General features: G+C 41.1%; 1 long non-coding RNA gene across 1 annotated transcript; it reads left to right on the top strand.

Annotated features, from left to right (window-relative positions):
* Positions 1-8,913, top strand: LOC116753580. The gene is made up of 3 exons (XR_004349770.1): positions 1-11; positions 6,153-6,157; positions 8,770-8,913. It is a non-coding gene; the product is annotated as an uncharacterized LOC116753580 (long non-coding RNA).
* The last annotated feature ends 7,396 nt before the right edge of the window (positions 8,914-16,309 follow it).

The raw sequence follows: 16,309 nt of genomic DNA, 5'->3' as shown, positions 1-16,309 counted from the left end.
TTCTCTTGCTGGTTTAACCAAACTAGGGCTCTGAAATGTCTGTTTTTCATTATACTCTAATTTAAAAATTATTTATGACTTCATTTAAAAGCCTAAGTTTTGAAGTCTCCAAGCAACATTCTTATGTTTTCCCTTCCTACATTTTCTTACATTTCAGGTTTCTTACTTTTTCCCCTTTGCTTTTTTATTTAGATTGAAGCCAGTATCTTTGGGATGTTCAGAAACTGTTTATAAATATGGGAGCTGGTGGACAGAGAAAGAGACTCTAAAAATTCCATTAGAAAACTACTTTAACTCAGCAAAATAATGTGAAATCATTTGCTTGGCTAAGTGATACAAGATTTAAAATTATATATATATATATATATATATATATATATATATATATATATATATTCATAGTCATTTCCAAAACAGCTTGCCAAGGGTCTGACTACTTTACAGTCTTTCTTTCCTTGACTTGGGTGATACTCTATGTGATTCAGAAGAGTCATAAGGGTAGTTGAAGATTAAATGTCCTACATAGATGGTAAACATTATCTTTTATGGTTTCATTTCAATGGATGGCTATAAAGTCAAAAAACATAGGCAACATATACATAATAGATGATTCATTGATATTGCATTACAATATAATCAACTAATAATACATTGTTTCTAGACTCTATGGCCACCCCGCATTTAAGAAAATGTTATCCTTTCATTTAAAATTGAGTAAAGCATACCTCTTCCTAATATTTCTGCCCTCAACGTCTTGGAGAGCTTTTGATGTAGAATGTCATCTAGCAGTCCAAGCTCTGTCAGGCTACTATTTGATTTTGACAAAGCACAGTATGTACAATGATAACCAAACAATATTACACCCTACGTTGTGTGGTGTTTTGGAGCATTCAGAGTACTTGCACAAGTTTTCTCATTTAATTCTAATCCACCATCAGAGCTTGAGTATTATAATTTACGTTTTATAGACGGAAAACTAGGGTTTGGGCAAACTGAGTAACTTCCCCAAGGCTACAAGGCAAGTCAATCACAGATCCTGGTCTCAAATCCAGGTGCTGAGGCTAAAACCATGGGCTCTTTTTACTACAAAAAGGGTCAGCAAACCAAATCTGTGCACAGAATCTGGCCCACTGCCTGTTTTTGCACCACTTGCGAGCTAAGACTGATTTTACATTTTTAAATGGCTGGGAAAAAGAAAAAAAAAGAAACAAGAGAAGGATACTTGGTGACATGTGAAAATTATATCAAATTCAAATTTCTGTGTCCATAAATAAAGTTTTATTGGAACACAGGCACACCCATTGGTTTATCTGTTTCTATGACTGCTTTCACAATACACAGCAGAGTTGAGTAATTAAAACAGAGGTCACATAGCCAGAAGACTATTTACTCTCTGACCCTTTACAGGAAAAGTTTGCCAACCCCAGTACTGTGCTATTAACTACTATTAATACCATTAAGTACTATTACATATTGTACTGTACTATTAAAATATTCCTGGGCAAATTAGAATGATGACATTCTTTTCCAGTATAACTCTATTTTCCAGTATTGTGCTTAGGTTTGTTCAAGGAAAAATAATTCATTTTTTTATAAGAGAGACAACTGCTTCACAGGACTTTGAGTCTCAAAGAAAATTCCTTTCTTTTCATAACCATTCCCCCAAGAGTGGTAAATAGAGTAAATAGTCAGGCAAGAGCCAGTGGCCAGCTCAGAAAGTGATGTGGTACAACTACTCATTAATGAACAATTTTAAAAAATGGGAATTCCAGGGACTGAGCTATTGCTTCGCTGACATGCATAGGTATTTAAATATGTAGACAGTTGGGGCCTGGGCCTCTGCTGAGTGGGATGAACTAGACTTGCAGTAGTTGTCACACATCCAAACAAATTCCCCTCCCCTACATGCCTTCCCTCTAATTCTTTCCTGGAATAGAACTAACTAGACTGCTGAGCTGTCTCTCCATCTTCCTTTGCTAGCTTCCTCTAGCTCACAATTGATCAGCGTGATAAGAAGAATCTTAAACCACCACTCCTGTTTAGTTGTACTTGTTCTGGCTCCCTCTAGGTACTCAGCTAAAAGTTTAACATGCAAATAAAAACTAAATGCTTCTCTTAGAAAACAAACAGGTTCTGTGAAAGAGCTCAGGAAAAACAGAGGCATAGTAAAGGGTTATTGCATTGTTTGCTGCTTTCTAAGTCTGAAGCACAAGATAAAAATTGGTAACTCTGTAGTTACCAATTGGATCAAAGAAATTCAGACCATGGAGTTTTGAGATAAATCAATACTAAATGACATTCTTTAGTATCACTAAGCTGAACTCACTTGTATTCTAAGGAAGCATTTCCAAATCCAGACATAGGTCAGCCAAGTTACATTTTTTATCTCTTTAGTTCTATTGAAAAATATATCAAGTTCTCTTATGAGTGCTTTCCTGGAAGTTAGGTGGAAAAGAAAAAGTTTTGTAATAAATCATTGTGATGTTGTATTGCTGACAGATAAATGATGGAAATTGAGATGAATTTGGTCCTGTGTCTGAAACTAAGTAGTTGATGGTATCTGCAATCGTGCAAAAAGCTTGCAATCTTGCAACTGCATGGAACAGCATAACTAAGTGGGAGGGGAAAAAAGTTCAACACCATAAAACTTAAATAAATGTTAAAAGGAGTCAAACTGTTACTTGGCCTCATTACCTTGGTGAAAGAAAGCTTCATGCATCCACCTAATTCAAATAGGAGAGTCCTAGGGGAAAGAGGACAAAATACTTTAGCACTAAGAGAATAGCTAATTGAAGTAGTCAGCATGACTAAGTGATTGAGATTTATCACCAGTGAAAATGGTATTTGTAAAGGTAATTTTAGACACTACCCCCCTAGACATCAATCCTATAGTGCCCTGTGGTCAGCTAGAGATTTGTGACCACACAAGCAACAGAGCTTGATTTCAGAGAACTAACTCTTCCTACTAACAAAGCGTAACTGACCATTTCAAGATTAAGGCTACATACCCATTGTATTAACAGGGATCATGAATACTGTGATACCAACCAGCCAATCTTTATAAGAATAGGAAAGGCTGTTTCTCTCAGGCAATGTAAATATCTGCTACCAACAGGCACTAGTGAAATAAACATGTAATTCATCATCATTTCTAAAATTCTAATGGAAACCACAAAATATCCATCCAAAGGAGCAAACATCCCTGGAGTCCAGGATCGGATCTCTTTGGCTACTAAAACCCCAGTCCAAGCTGAATGCCTTATGGAATATTTCAATATTCACCACTAAACAAAAGTAGCGGAACTGGATCAGCTGTAGTGCACAGAGCTGGGTTGTCGACAGCTGTGCATGACTGGGACCTCTTGGTCTTTCGCCAGCCTTCTTAGAGAAGGAGACGAACACTGTTCTAAGATCCAGGCACAGCAGGTGCTGTTCTGGCATCATCTCTCAGCATGGCTGATGGCGGGGGCGGGGGGGGGGGGGGTGGCGGGGGCATGAGCCATTCCCTCCCTTGTCCATTGGCTCAGCCTTGGGTAGTCCAGAAGCCTTGTTCATACCCACCACCTCTCTGGGTGAGTCTCTCCCTCCAGCCCTGGTTTCTGCCCATTTAGACAATGACCCCCCAGAAGTGTCTGCTGGGAAGCCTGTATCTTTTGAGCTTCTCTTGGCCAGCACACTTGACCCCACAGAGCACCCACGTGGGTTAGGGATGATGACTCTCCCTAGAAGAACTCAAGTAAGACCTTTTGAGTCCCCTATGCACAGGGATGCCCCTCCCATATGTAAGTCAAAATCAAACAATACTAATGCATAAATGAAGTAAGTGTAAGGAAGTCCAAAAGAGTTCTCATTTCCCATGGTGATTACCTCACTGCTTTGTTTTCCTTTACATATCTTTCTTCAGCCTCTAGAAATTCTCACTTTTCAGCCATCTCCCTAGATGGTCTGACCTTGTCTCCTCTTGTTAAGTGAGAGGTCTTGATCTGTCACCACAAATCTACCCCACAACCAAATAAATGCTGCCCCAGTCAAGAAACTTTACATCCCTTCTCTTTCCTCTGGCAGAGCCACGAAATGTGGCAGCAATGTTTTGGATTTTTCTTTTTATTTGCAAGGAACGCCTCTGGATTGCAACTCTTGGAGGCACAACTTGTGCTGTTCCCAGGTGCCCAGCCAGCTTTCACGTCACCTCAGGTGGTCATCCAAGCCTTCTACCCTGCTCCTCTTTCTGAATTTCCTCCCTCAGCTAACCACTAACAGTCATCTTTCCTGGCACCTTCCTCTGAATGTTCATTCCATTCTTGAGCAGTAGCAGAGAACCTATTATTGGGGCTAGTCCTATTCCTTACCACTTCATTGTCCACCACCAGTTTTAATTGAGCATATACTATGTTCATGATCTGAGTACCTGAGACCAAAACGTACAATATTTTGCTCCTGCTGCATAAACATGAGCTATTGAGAGCCCACGAGTGATGGTTGGGCATTTTGACATCAGCCCATAACTGAATAGAACATCAGTGAAGTCTTGTGCGGAAGAGACAGCTGTATTTTTCCAGGGAAACCTTCTTGTCCTTGTGACTAGGTTAGCCAGCTTGCCAAAGATAGTCCTGAATATCTTTATTCCACCCAATGATTCTGCATCTAAAGTGAGAGCCACTCAGGGACAACAGTGAACTATCAAGTGTGTACAGGATTCTGAAACAATGACCCCAAAATCTGCCTGTGCAAAGTGGTCTTTCCTCCCTCACCATCTGCACAGACTGTGCTCTGGGGAAAAACCCAGCACCTCTGTGGTGCCTGGTTACCCAGGACATTCATGGCTGCTGCCATGGCAACCATAGCCTATTGGTACTGACCACTCCATGGAGTCTTTGATGAGAACTGGCAGAGGCCCCAGGGGGCTGAGGCCCCCCCAGGACTGCTCCACTTGTAGATAGCCTTGGGGGAAACCAAGGACACATGGGACAGTGCCCAGGCTAATAGGTATTCATTCAGCATGCCAGGTGTGAGATATTCCTACCCATTCCTCCTAGGATGGCATGCACTACGGTGGCCAAACTCCTCCTTAAAAAGCTATTCTTTAAGGGCTTCCCTGGTGGTGCAGTGGTTGAGAGTCCGCCTGCCGATGCAGGGGACGCGGGTTTGTGCCCCAGTCTGGGAGGATCCCGCATGTCGCGGAGCGGCTGGGCCTGTGAGCCATGGCCGCTGGGCCTGCGCGTCCGGAGCCTGTGCTCCGCAACGGGAGAGGCCACAACAGTGAAAGGCCCGCGTACCACAAAAAAAAAAAAAAAAAAAAAAAATCTATTCTTTAAGCCATCATCCTCATACACACTCTCACACCCAAATCACATTCGCCTTTAAAAAAAAAAAAAAAGATTCCAAAACCAAAACTAAATTCACATCATCTGATGTAATAGATGTCCAAAGAGCTGCCATCTTATTAATCTCTGCTTAAAAGATTAAGATTGGTCCACAATAAATAGTTGTGTTTCAATAATAAGCTCAAGAACAAACAAAGGCGATTTTTTAAATTTACATACAAATTCCTTTAGAAGCCTCAATTTCAAATTAGAGGTATTCATTTTTGCCTCCAGGATGCAAAGTTCCCCCAGTACTATTTCTCCTTGAACTTGCCATTTTCCATCTGGCTTTGAAACTGAGAAAAAAACTCCTTGACATTGGTATGAAAGGTGAAATGGAATTTAGCACTGAAGCTCTTAGAGTTCAATTCAGTCTGGCCCCATGAATCAGGCTGGAATAAACTCTGCTAACCAGGAATGTCTCCGCAGCAATCCCACTGGACACCGACCTCATGGAAACTTTGCACATGGTGGTACTCAAGATGATGGCCTGCTTTCAGAGAGACGATCTTAACATTCAAATCTCTAAGTCATGCCCAAACTGTACAAGTCAGGCCAGATCAGATCCCAGAGTTTGCATGTCACTGGGTCAGCTGGCCGTGTTCAGATGGGTGTTAGGGAATAAGCGAGAACTTTCCACAACCTGAGCAGCTTGACTTCCATCTTATTTTTTAATTCTATTACAACAGGCATCAACAAGACGTGTGGGCTCTTCTCCTGTGGTTCCTCTCTATTTGTATATGCTTGTTTTCCTTTTCTAAAAGACTCCGCTAAAGGTACACAATGCAGTGGGAGTTTCCAGTCTTTTGTAACTAACACATCAACTGACAAATGCATACACACATAGACACATATACACAAATATACATGCACTTATGTACACACACACACACGCACACACACACTTATCCTTCCCAATCCGTTATGAGCTGGTCCACATAAGTGAATTTCCAGAAAGCCAAAGCCATAACAATAATAATCACTTCCCCCCAGACCCCCCTCACCATCACTGTGATATTCTTTCTGAAATGTACCATATGCTTCCCTGAAGCCACAGGCAACAGGTCATACATAAAGTAGCTTTTTTTTTCACTGGTATGTAGGAAACCTGGATTCAGTCTGAGGAGACTGGGATTCTGGTCCTGGTTCCATCCCCAGATGGGCCGTGTGATCTTGGATACATAAATGAACTGCTTTGAAACAGTTTTCTCATCTTTTTAAAAATTAATAAACCTTATTTTCTTAGAGCAGTTTTAGGTCCACAGCAAAACTGAGCGAAAAATATAGAGACTTCCCATATACTCCCTGTCCCTGCACATGTACAACCTCCCACGTTATCAACATCCTCCATCAGAGTGGCTACATTTGTTACAATTGATGAACCTATCTTGATTGTCGTTATCACCTAAAGTCCATAGTTTACGTTAAGGTTCACTCCTGGTGTTGTACATTCTATGAGTTTTGACAAATGTGTGTTGTATAACGACATGTATCTATCCACTATTGTAGAATCATACAGAATAGTTTCACTGCCTAAACATCTTCTGTGCTCTGCCTATTCATCTCTCCCTCCCCCTAAACCTTAGCAACCACTAGTCTTTTTACTGTCTCCATAGTTTTGCCTTTTCCACAATGTCATATCGTTGGAATCATACAGTATATAACCTTTTCAGATTAGTTTCTTTCCTTTAGTAACACACATGTTAAGTTCCTCCACATCTTTCCGTGGCTCAGTAGCTCATTTATTTTTAGTGCTGAATACTATTCCATTGTCTGGATGTACCACAGTTTATTTATCCATCCATGTACCAAAGGACATCTTGGTTGCTTCCAAGTTTTGACAACGATGAATAAAGCTGCTGTAGATATTTGTGTGCAGGTTTTTTATGTAGACATCAAGGGTTTTTTTTTTTTTCATTTGGGTAAATACCAAGGAACATGAAGGCTGGATCATATGATGAAACTATGTTTAGTTTTGTAAGAAACTGCCAAACTGCCTTCAAAAGTGGCTGCACCATTTTGCCCCCAACAGTGAGTGATAATTCTTGTTGCTCCACATCCATGCCAGCATCTGGAATTGTCAGTGTTTTAGAGTTTGGCCATTCTAATAGGAGTTCACTGGGCTTCCCTGGTGGCGCAGTGGTTGACAGTCCGCCTGCCGATGCAGGGGACGTGGCTTCATGCCCTGGTCCAGGAAGATCCCACATGCCGCGGAGCGGCTGGGCCCGTGAGCCATGGCCGCTGAGCCTGCGCGTCCGGAGCCTGTGCTCCGCAACGGGAGAGGCCACAGCAGTGAGAGACCTGCGTACCGCAAAAAAAAAAAAAAAAAAACAAACTAATGGGGTGCACTGATATCTCATTGTTTTCATTTGCATTTCCCTGATGATATAAGATCTGGAGCATCTTTTCATATGCTTATTTGCCACTGTACTTCTTCTTTGATGAGGTGTCTCTTCAGGTCTTTGCCCACTTTTTTAAAATTTTTGTTGGGGCATAGTTGTTTTACAATATTGTGTTAGTTTCTGCTGTACAGCAAAGTGAATCAGTTATACATATACATATATCTACTCTTTTTTAGATTCTTTTCCTATATAGGCCATTACAGAGTATTGAGTAAAGTTCCCTGTGCTATACAGTAGGTCCTTATCAGTTATCTATTTTATATATAATAGTGTGTATGTGTCAATCCCAATCTCCCAATTTATCCCTCCCCCCACTTTCCCCCCTGGTAACCATAAGATTGTTTTCTACATCTGTGATTCTATTTCTGTTTTGTAAATAAGCTCATTTGTACCATTTTTTTAGATTACACATATAAGCAGTTTCATATATTTGTCTTTGTCTGACTTACTTCACTCAGTATGAAAATCTCTAGGTCCATCCGTGTTGCTGCAAATGGCATTATTTCATTCTTTTTTATGCCTGAATAATATGCCATTGTATATATGTACCACATCTTCATTGTCCATTCCTCTGTCAATGGACATTTAGGTTGCTTCAGTGTCCTAGCTATTGTAAACAGTGCTGCAATGAACATTGGGGTGCATGTATCTTTTTGAATTATGGTTTTCTCTAGGTATATGCCCAGGAGTGGGATTGCTGGAACCTATGGCAGCTCTATTTTTAGTTTTTTAAGGAACCTCCACACTGTTCCCCATAGTGGCTGTACCAATTTACTTTCCCACCAACAATGTAGAAGGGTTCCCTTTCCTCCACGCCCTCTCCAGCATTTATCATTTGTAAATTTTAAAAAATAAATTTATTTATTTATTTATTTATTATTTATTTTTGGCTGAGTTGGGTCTCCATTGTTGTGCACAGGCTTTCTCTAGTGGAGGTGAGTGGGAACTACTCTTCCTTGTGGCGCACAGGCTTCTCACTGCGGTGGCCTCCCCCTGCCGCTGAGCACGGGTTCCAGGCACGCGGGCCCCAGCAGTTGCAGCGCACAGGCTCAGTAGTTGTGGCTCTTGGGCTCTAGAACACAGGCTCAGCAGTTGTGGCACACGAGCTTGGTTGCTCCTCAGCATGTGGGATCCTCCCAGACCAGGGCTCAAACCCGTGTCCCCTGCATTGGCAGGCAGATTCTTAACCACTGCACCACCAGGGAAGTCCATTTGTAGATTTTTTTAACGATGCCCATTCTGACCAGTGTGAGGTGATACCTCATTGTAGTTTTGATTTGCATTTCTCTAATAATTAGTGATGTTGAGCATCTTTTCATGTGCTTTTTGGCCATCTGTATGTCTTCTTTGGAGAAACGTCTATTTAGATCTTCTGCCCATTTTCTGATTGGATTGTTTGTGTTTTTTTTGTTGTTGTTATTGAGCTGCATGAGCTGTTTGTATACTTTGGAGATTAACCCCTTGTGGTCACTTTGTTTGCAAATATTTTCTCCCATTCTGTGGGTTGTCTTTTTGTTTTGTTGATGGTTTCCTTTGCTGTGCAAAAGCTTTTAAGTTTAATTATGTCCCATTTATTTATTTTTATTTTCATTATTCTAATTTATGTCGGAAAGTGTTCTGCCTATGTTTTCCTCCAAGAGTTTTATAGTATCCAGCCTTACATTTAGGTTTTTAATCCATTTTGAGTTTATTTTTGTGTATGGTGTTAGAGAGACCTCTAATTTCATTCCCAGCACCACTTACTGAAGAGACTGTCATTTTTCTCCATTGTATACTCTTGCCTCCTTTGTCACAGATTAGTTGACCATAGGTGCATGGGTCTAATCTCTTTGTCCATTTTTTAATCAGGTTACTTTCTTATTGTTGAGTTTTAAGCGTTCTTCATATATTTTGGATGATAACAGTCCTTTATCAAATGAATCTTTTGCAAATATTTTCTCTCAGTCCGTGATTTGTCTTCTCATTCTGTTGACAGTGTCTTTTGCAGAGCAGAAATTTTTAATTTTAATGAAAACCAGCTTATCAATTCTTTCCTTTATGAAATATGCCTTTGGTGTTGTATTTTAAAAGTCATTGCCATAGGGGCTTCCCTGGTGGCGCAGTGGTTGAGAATCCGTCTGCCGATGCAGGGGACACGGGCTCGTGCCCCGGTCCGGGAGGATCCCACATGCCGCGGAGCGGCTGGGCCAGTGAGCCGTGGCCGCTGAGCCTGCGCGTCTGGAGCCTGTGCTCCGCAACGGGAGAGGCCACAACAGTGAGAGGCCGGCAGACAGCAAAAAAAAAAAAAAAAAAAGTCATTGCCATATTCAAGGTCATCTAGGTTATCTCATATGTTCTCTTCTAGGGGTTTTCTAGTTTTGCATTTTACATATAAATCTATGATTCATTTTGAGTTAACTTTTGTGAAAGGTGTAAAGTCTGCATCTAGATTCTTTTTTTTTTTTTTGCCATGCCACATGTGGGATCTTAGTTCTGTGACCAGGGATCGAACCCTCATGCCCTGCATTGGAAGCACAGAGTCTCAACCACTGGACCACCAGGGAAGTCCCCTAGATTCATTTTTTTTTAATATGAATGTACCATTTTTTCCAGCACCATTTGTTGAAATAACTATCTTTGCTCCATTGTATTGCCTTTGCTCCTTTGTCAAAGTTCAGTTGACTATTTATGTGGGTCTATTTCTGGGCTCTCTATTCTGTTCCATTGATCTGTTTGTCTGTTCTTTCACCAATACCTCACCATCTTAATTACTGTAGCTTTATAATAAGCCTTGAGATTAGGTAGTGTCAGTCCTCCAACTTTGTTTTTCTCCTTCAATGTTGAGTTGGCTATTCTGGGTCTTCTGTTTCTCCATATAAACTTTAGAATCAGTCTGTCAATATCCACAAAATAACTTGCTGGGATTTTGACTGGAATTGCATTGAGTCTGTAGTTCAATTTAGGGAGAACTGACATCTTGGCAATATTGACTCTTCCAATCCATGAACATGGACTATCTCTCCATTTATTTAGTTCATCTTTGATACCTCTCATCAGAGTTTTGTAGTTTTCCTCATACATATTTTGTTAGATTTAAGCCTAAGTATTTCATACTGGGGAGTGCTAATGTAAATAGTGGTGTGTTTTTTATTTCAAATTCCACTTGTTCATTGCTGATATATAGGAAAGAAAGTGATTGACTTTTGGTATATTAACCCTGTATCCTGCAACCTTGCTATAAGGGCTTATTAGTTCCAGGAGTTTTTGCTTTATTCTTTCAGATTTTCTACATAGACAATTTAGACAATCATGTCATCTGCAAACAAAGACAATTTTATTTCTTCCTTCTAAATCCCTCTAAGCACTGCTTTCACTGCATCCCACAAATTATGATAAGTTGTATTTCCATTTTCATTGAGTTCAAAATATTTTTTTAATTCTCTTAAGATTTCTGCTTTAACCTATGTGTTATTTAGATGTGTGCTGTTGAATCTCCAAGTACTTTGAGATATTTCATCTATCTTTCTGTTATTGATTTCTAGTTTAATTCCACTGCGGTCTAAAACAGACATGGCATAATTTCTATTCTTTTAAGTTTGTTAAGGTGTGTTTTATGGCCCAGAATGTGGTTTATCTTGGTGAATGTTTCATGTAAGCTTGAGGGAAAAAAATGTGTCTGCTGTTAGTTTCATCTTTTTCAGCAAGTATTTGAATCCCACAGTCTCTGCGTCTATGACTCAGTATCTGTTCCAGTCTACATCACCATCAGATCTGGTCTATACCATCCTTCCTTACACTAAATAGCCCAAGATGTTTAGCTTGAAGTCTTAGCTTCTTCTAAGAGTTTCACTGTTTCCTTTGTTGGCAGCAGTGAAATTTCATCACCACCCATATGCTTGTCTCCAGCATCCCCTTGCCAACCACATCCTTCTCTCCTCTCTTTTACCACAACTAAACCTGTAGCAAATAAACAAGCTGTGAGTGTGAGTTAAGTACCTTCTAGAAAAATGAGGTATTACCAGAGAAGCACTATATTCTCCTCTACAGTAGAAAAAGCCCCAAGGAAGCTTAGCATCTTTGATAGAAAATAAGTGCATGCCTACATCTTAGGTTCATCCATGAACAGCTCAGTCAGATCCAGCAGGTTATTAGCAACTTATTTTTAACCTGAATCCAACTCTACCTTTCCTGAAGCATGTACCTGGGATCCCAGGCCAGCCAAAAAAAAAAAAAAAGAATTAATACTAAACCAAGCAGAACGTAATTAAGGAGGCAAAAACTTACACCATAATAACATTTTCATTCAACTGCTTTATTTCAACCATATCACTCTCTTCCACTACTAATTGAAAGATAATTCATTATGTTTGTCTTTCCCAATAAAATAGCACAATACTAAGGCCCCAAATATTTGCTATGGCCCTATAAAATATGAAGTTGTTCTGTGAGCCATTTCCTAAGATAGAAAGAAAACTATTCTGGAAACTTCACTAGTTCAAAAGTCCTGAGCAGTGCGTAAACTTCAATAGTCTTTTTAATCTGAATCTGTGAATTTGAGGGTAATTCTTAATCTGGTTTGAGCATTGCATGTTTTTAGACATCCATGTTTCTCTTGACCTGGAAGTCCTCATTCCTACCATCACACAGAGCTGTCAGGAACTATTTAAACAAAACAAAGAACAGTCGCTCCCAGGACCAGGTCATCAAGCTGGGGTGTCACTGGGGTGCAAGTTGGTGTTCCAGGTCCAGTATCCATTCCTAGAGAATGCAGGTCTTCTAAGAAGAGACAAGGCACAGACATATTTGATCTTCAGTGTTGTTCCCAGAAATTCTTTTAAGAACTTGAGTTTTTGATAAATTTCTCCTACAGAGAAATAAAATATTTCATTTTCAAGGTGCACGAAGTTCACCAATGCTGGGAGCAGCCATGCACCTGTATTTCCATTCTCAGGGATCTAAACCACCGACTAAAACTAGAAAAAGAAAGAACTCTACTCAAAATATTCTGAAAGCTGGCTGATGCTCCATATTTTATTATTCTATATCTACATGAGCTTGATGAGTACTGGCCCATGAAAAGTTGTAGTACAGTGGGTGGTGCCCTAGGCAAGTTACTCTGAAGACTAAGGAATGTTGACTTCTTCCTCTGCCCTCAACAAGCCTACAACCTCATGGCTACCAGCTCTCACCACATGACAACACGTGCTGAGTGCATCAAGCCACACAAAAGCCTGGTGAGCAAATTCTGACTCCCACTTTACAAATGAAGATACTGAGGCCTAAGAGGGAAATTAACACACTCTAGTTTTAGGAAGAAGACAACCTAATAGAGAGGGCACAACAAGTGTTCTGAAATTTAAAGAAAGCCATAAGGAGTGGTTTCCTGGGAAAGGAAGGGATATTTGTCCTGACATTCCTTGAGACTAAATGGGATTTGGAAGATAGAGATCCAGGAGGGAGGGCCTTCCTTTCAGTTTGAGGAGCCAACATGAGAGAGGGTCCAAAGATAGGCATACACAAAGCAAGATTGGGAGATGTTACCTAGGCCAGCCTAGATGGGTTGGGATGGCTTATTGTAGATTTGATGAAATATGTATTTTGAAAACTGGTGCTAAATTGTAGAAAACGGGATTCCAGGCTAAGGAACACAGACCACAGAAAGAATAGTACAGCAGCATTTATTAATAAACCCACCATTGTGCTTAAAAGGCTCTCAAGGCTTTAGGATTGAATTTTTTTAACAGAATAACTTTCACTAGAAAAAGGCAAAATGTCCTTGACAAAACTGTCAAGCACTTTGATATGATTCAGTGAGTCTGTGGAAACAGAGTAAATCATTGGTGGAATTTCAATAGCATTTAGTAGTAAATTACAAGTCCAGAAAAATCGTAAAACAAGGGTTATTATAAGAGAGATTTATAGATATTAAACAATACAATGCAAAAATGAAGTTTTGAGCAAAACCAACGATCCTTTAATGATAAACAGAAAAAAATATGAAAATGCACCTTTCAAAAAATCCTACCAAGGCTTCTGACTTTTCCTCGTGATAAGTGATTAGACTGGCTTCTGAAGTCACTATTAACCTTCCCGCCATGCTTTTTGGAGAGGAAAGCCAGGTAGGGCTCAAGTGCTGGTTTGGCTCCTGACCCACTTTTCAGTCCTTTTGTAACTCAACTCCAAGTACATCTGTGCACGGACAATGAGGCGAAAGCATGCAAAATGCGAAAGCACAAACTATGTATTGAGAAATCACTACAATGCCAAATTTTTTTAGAATAAAAATATATATCTTTAAGAACTTGCTCTGTTAGGGAAACTGTTTACATATTGAGGTGTTCCTCTTTTTTTTGACTGGAACAATAAAAGAAAAATTTGATATGTCCTTGGTTTCTTCTTTGTGTGTGTGTGTCCAAAGAAGTCAGCCTTTTCTGCATGTGGGAACATGAATCATTTTTGAAGTGCCATATCCTTTCACAGGACCACCAGGAGGTCAGACCTCCCCCCATATAAATCAAGAACGGTGTCATGGGTTTGTAATAATCCTTTCCCTCTCTCTCTCTCTGTCTGTCTCTGTCTCTCTCCCCCCTCCCCTCCCCCACCCACCTGTCCACACGCTCTGCCTATGGCCAGATCCCTGCATTGAGGCGGCCCTGCTCCTTCCCACGCCTGCCCACCCAGGCAGGACCCATTCTATACCCATCTGCTGTTTGCACCTCACGAAACTTTAAAAGATGAAAGGGACCTCAGGACTCACAGAGCAGTTCACAGCTGCTTGTCACAGCTCTAAGTGTCTCAACCAGAGAAGTTTAACAATACCAAAGTCCAATGTTGAACTGAAGAAATGTTCCTAAGAGAGTTTTCCATGTTCTCAGTGTTCCATTTTGCATGCGGTTGTCTTTGCCCAACTCCAGCACCTCAGCTCTGACTCCAGAGAGCCTTGGCCCCCAGCCCCCTCTAGGGAGGCATGAAAGAAGCCCCTGGGTCCAGCAGAGTTTCCAAATGGCATATTGATCGCCTCACACTATAATATGAACAGAAGACATTGCGTAAAAATATACCTGGGTTATATCATTTCCCAGAGCCTGCTGGATGTGAAATAAAACCCTCAGGACACCGTCACTATTTCATCCCACTTTTCCTAGTGTGACCTCCCCGCCAGTCTCGCTGCTGCACCTGGTAGAGTTACTAACCCATCTTCTGCACCCCCTGGCCCCTTACACATCTGTCCCACTTAGCACTCACCATGGCCAGCAGAAACCCATGGGCATGTCTCCATCCCTTCAGGTACCCAAGAGAAGAGCCCCCGTCCCTGTTTCTAGCTGACTCCCCTGGAGCCACCCTCCACATTACCCTGGAGCGATTGTCTAAAGCAACTCCCCAGCCACAGCCATAGCTGGAGCCCCCTCATCTACTCTGGTGGTTTCCAAACTAAGCTGCAGAAACTTTTCTCTGACAGACCTCTCAAGCAGAAGCTCATTATTTAAATTAGACAAAAGATGAGTTGCCCAGTTGCAGCAGGGGTGGAGCTTAGGAGCCCTGCCTCTCAAACCCAAGTGCCCTGGGCCCCTATCCTTGGAGCCCAGGTTAATAATCATTGCTGTGCAGCATCATTTCCAAACTTCGTGCTGGACCTTATAAGGATGGGCCAATATTCCACCCCACTAGCCCTCTTTATCAAATGTCTACATTCCCCAACAAGGCACGCCCTCCAAGACCACCTGGAATGTGAATCTGGGGCCATCTGGGCCATCCTTCCCTAACTTCTCCGACCCCAGCAGGCTTCCAAATTTCCATCTTCAGAGCTCATAAGCTAGTACTGCACCGTATATTAACTCTTCCTGTCTGTCGTCCCCATTAGACAACAAACTCCTTACAGCCAAATATTGTCTCACTCATCTGTCCCCAGCGCCTTCCACAATGCTTGGTACTTACTTGGTGCTTTTTTGTTGGATGGATGGATGGATGAGTAAGTGGATGAGTGGCTGGATGGATGCATGAATGTGTGGATGGATGGGTAGATGGGTGGGTGGGTGGATGGATGGATGGATGAGTGGGTGGATGGGTGGATGAGTGAATGGGTAGATGGATGAGTGGGTGAATGGGTAAGTGGGTGGGTAGGTGAATGGATGGTTGGATGGATGGAGTAGAAAGAGTAGTGCAATCGTAGTTTGCCACTCAGGCAACTACAGCAGCCACAGAAACTCCTATTATTGCTTTCACAGTTGCAGTATATTTTGAAAATCTCACTCTTTGCCAACCAGGAATGGTCTGGTGCTTCCTTCCATCTATGGTAAAATGGTTTATCCTACCAAATTACATCATTTGATATTCTGACAAAACATGCTGTACTGCTCACATCCTACCACCCTCTAATGCGTAATTTCTGTGAAATTCATTAGTTTACATTTTTAAAAGAGGTCCTCTTTAGCAAAAGCAAGAAGAACCACAATCCTGCAGCGTTAGCAACAAAAACCACATTCACAGAAACATAGAAAAGATGAAAAGGCAAGGGCTATGTACCAGATGAAGGAACAGAAAAAAACCCAGAAAAACAACTAAATG

The sequence above is a fragment of the Phocoena sinus genome, chromosome 4 (genome assembly GCF_008692025.1).
Source record: "Phocoena sinus isolate mPhoSin1 chromosome 4, mPhoSin1.pri, whole genome shotgun sequence".
Lineage (NCBI taxonomy): Eukaryota > Metazoa > Chordata > Mammalia > Artiodactyla > Phocoenidae > Phocoena > Phocoena sinus.
The sequence above is the reverse complement of the archived record's forward strand: the minus strand, read 5'-3'. Positions and strand labels throughout refer to the sequence as shown.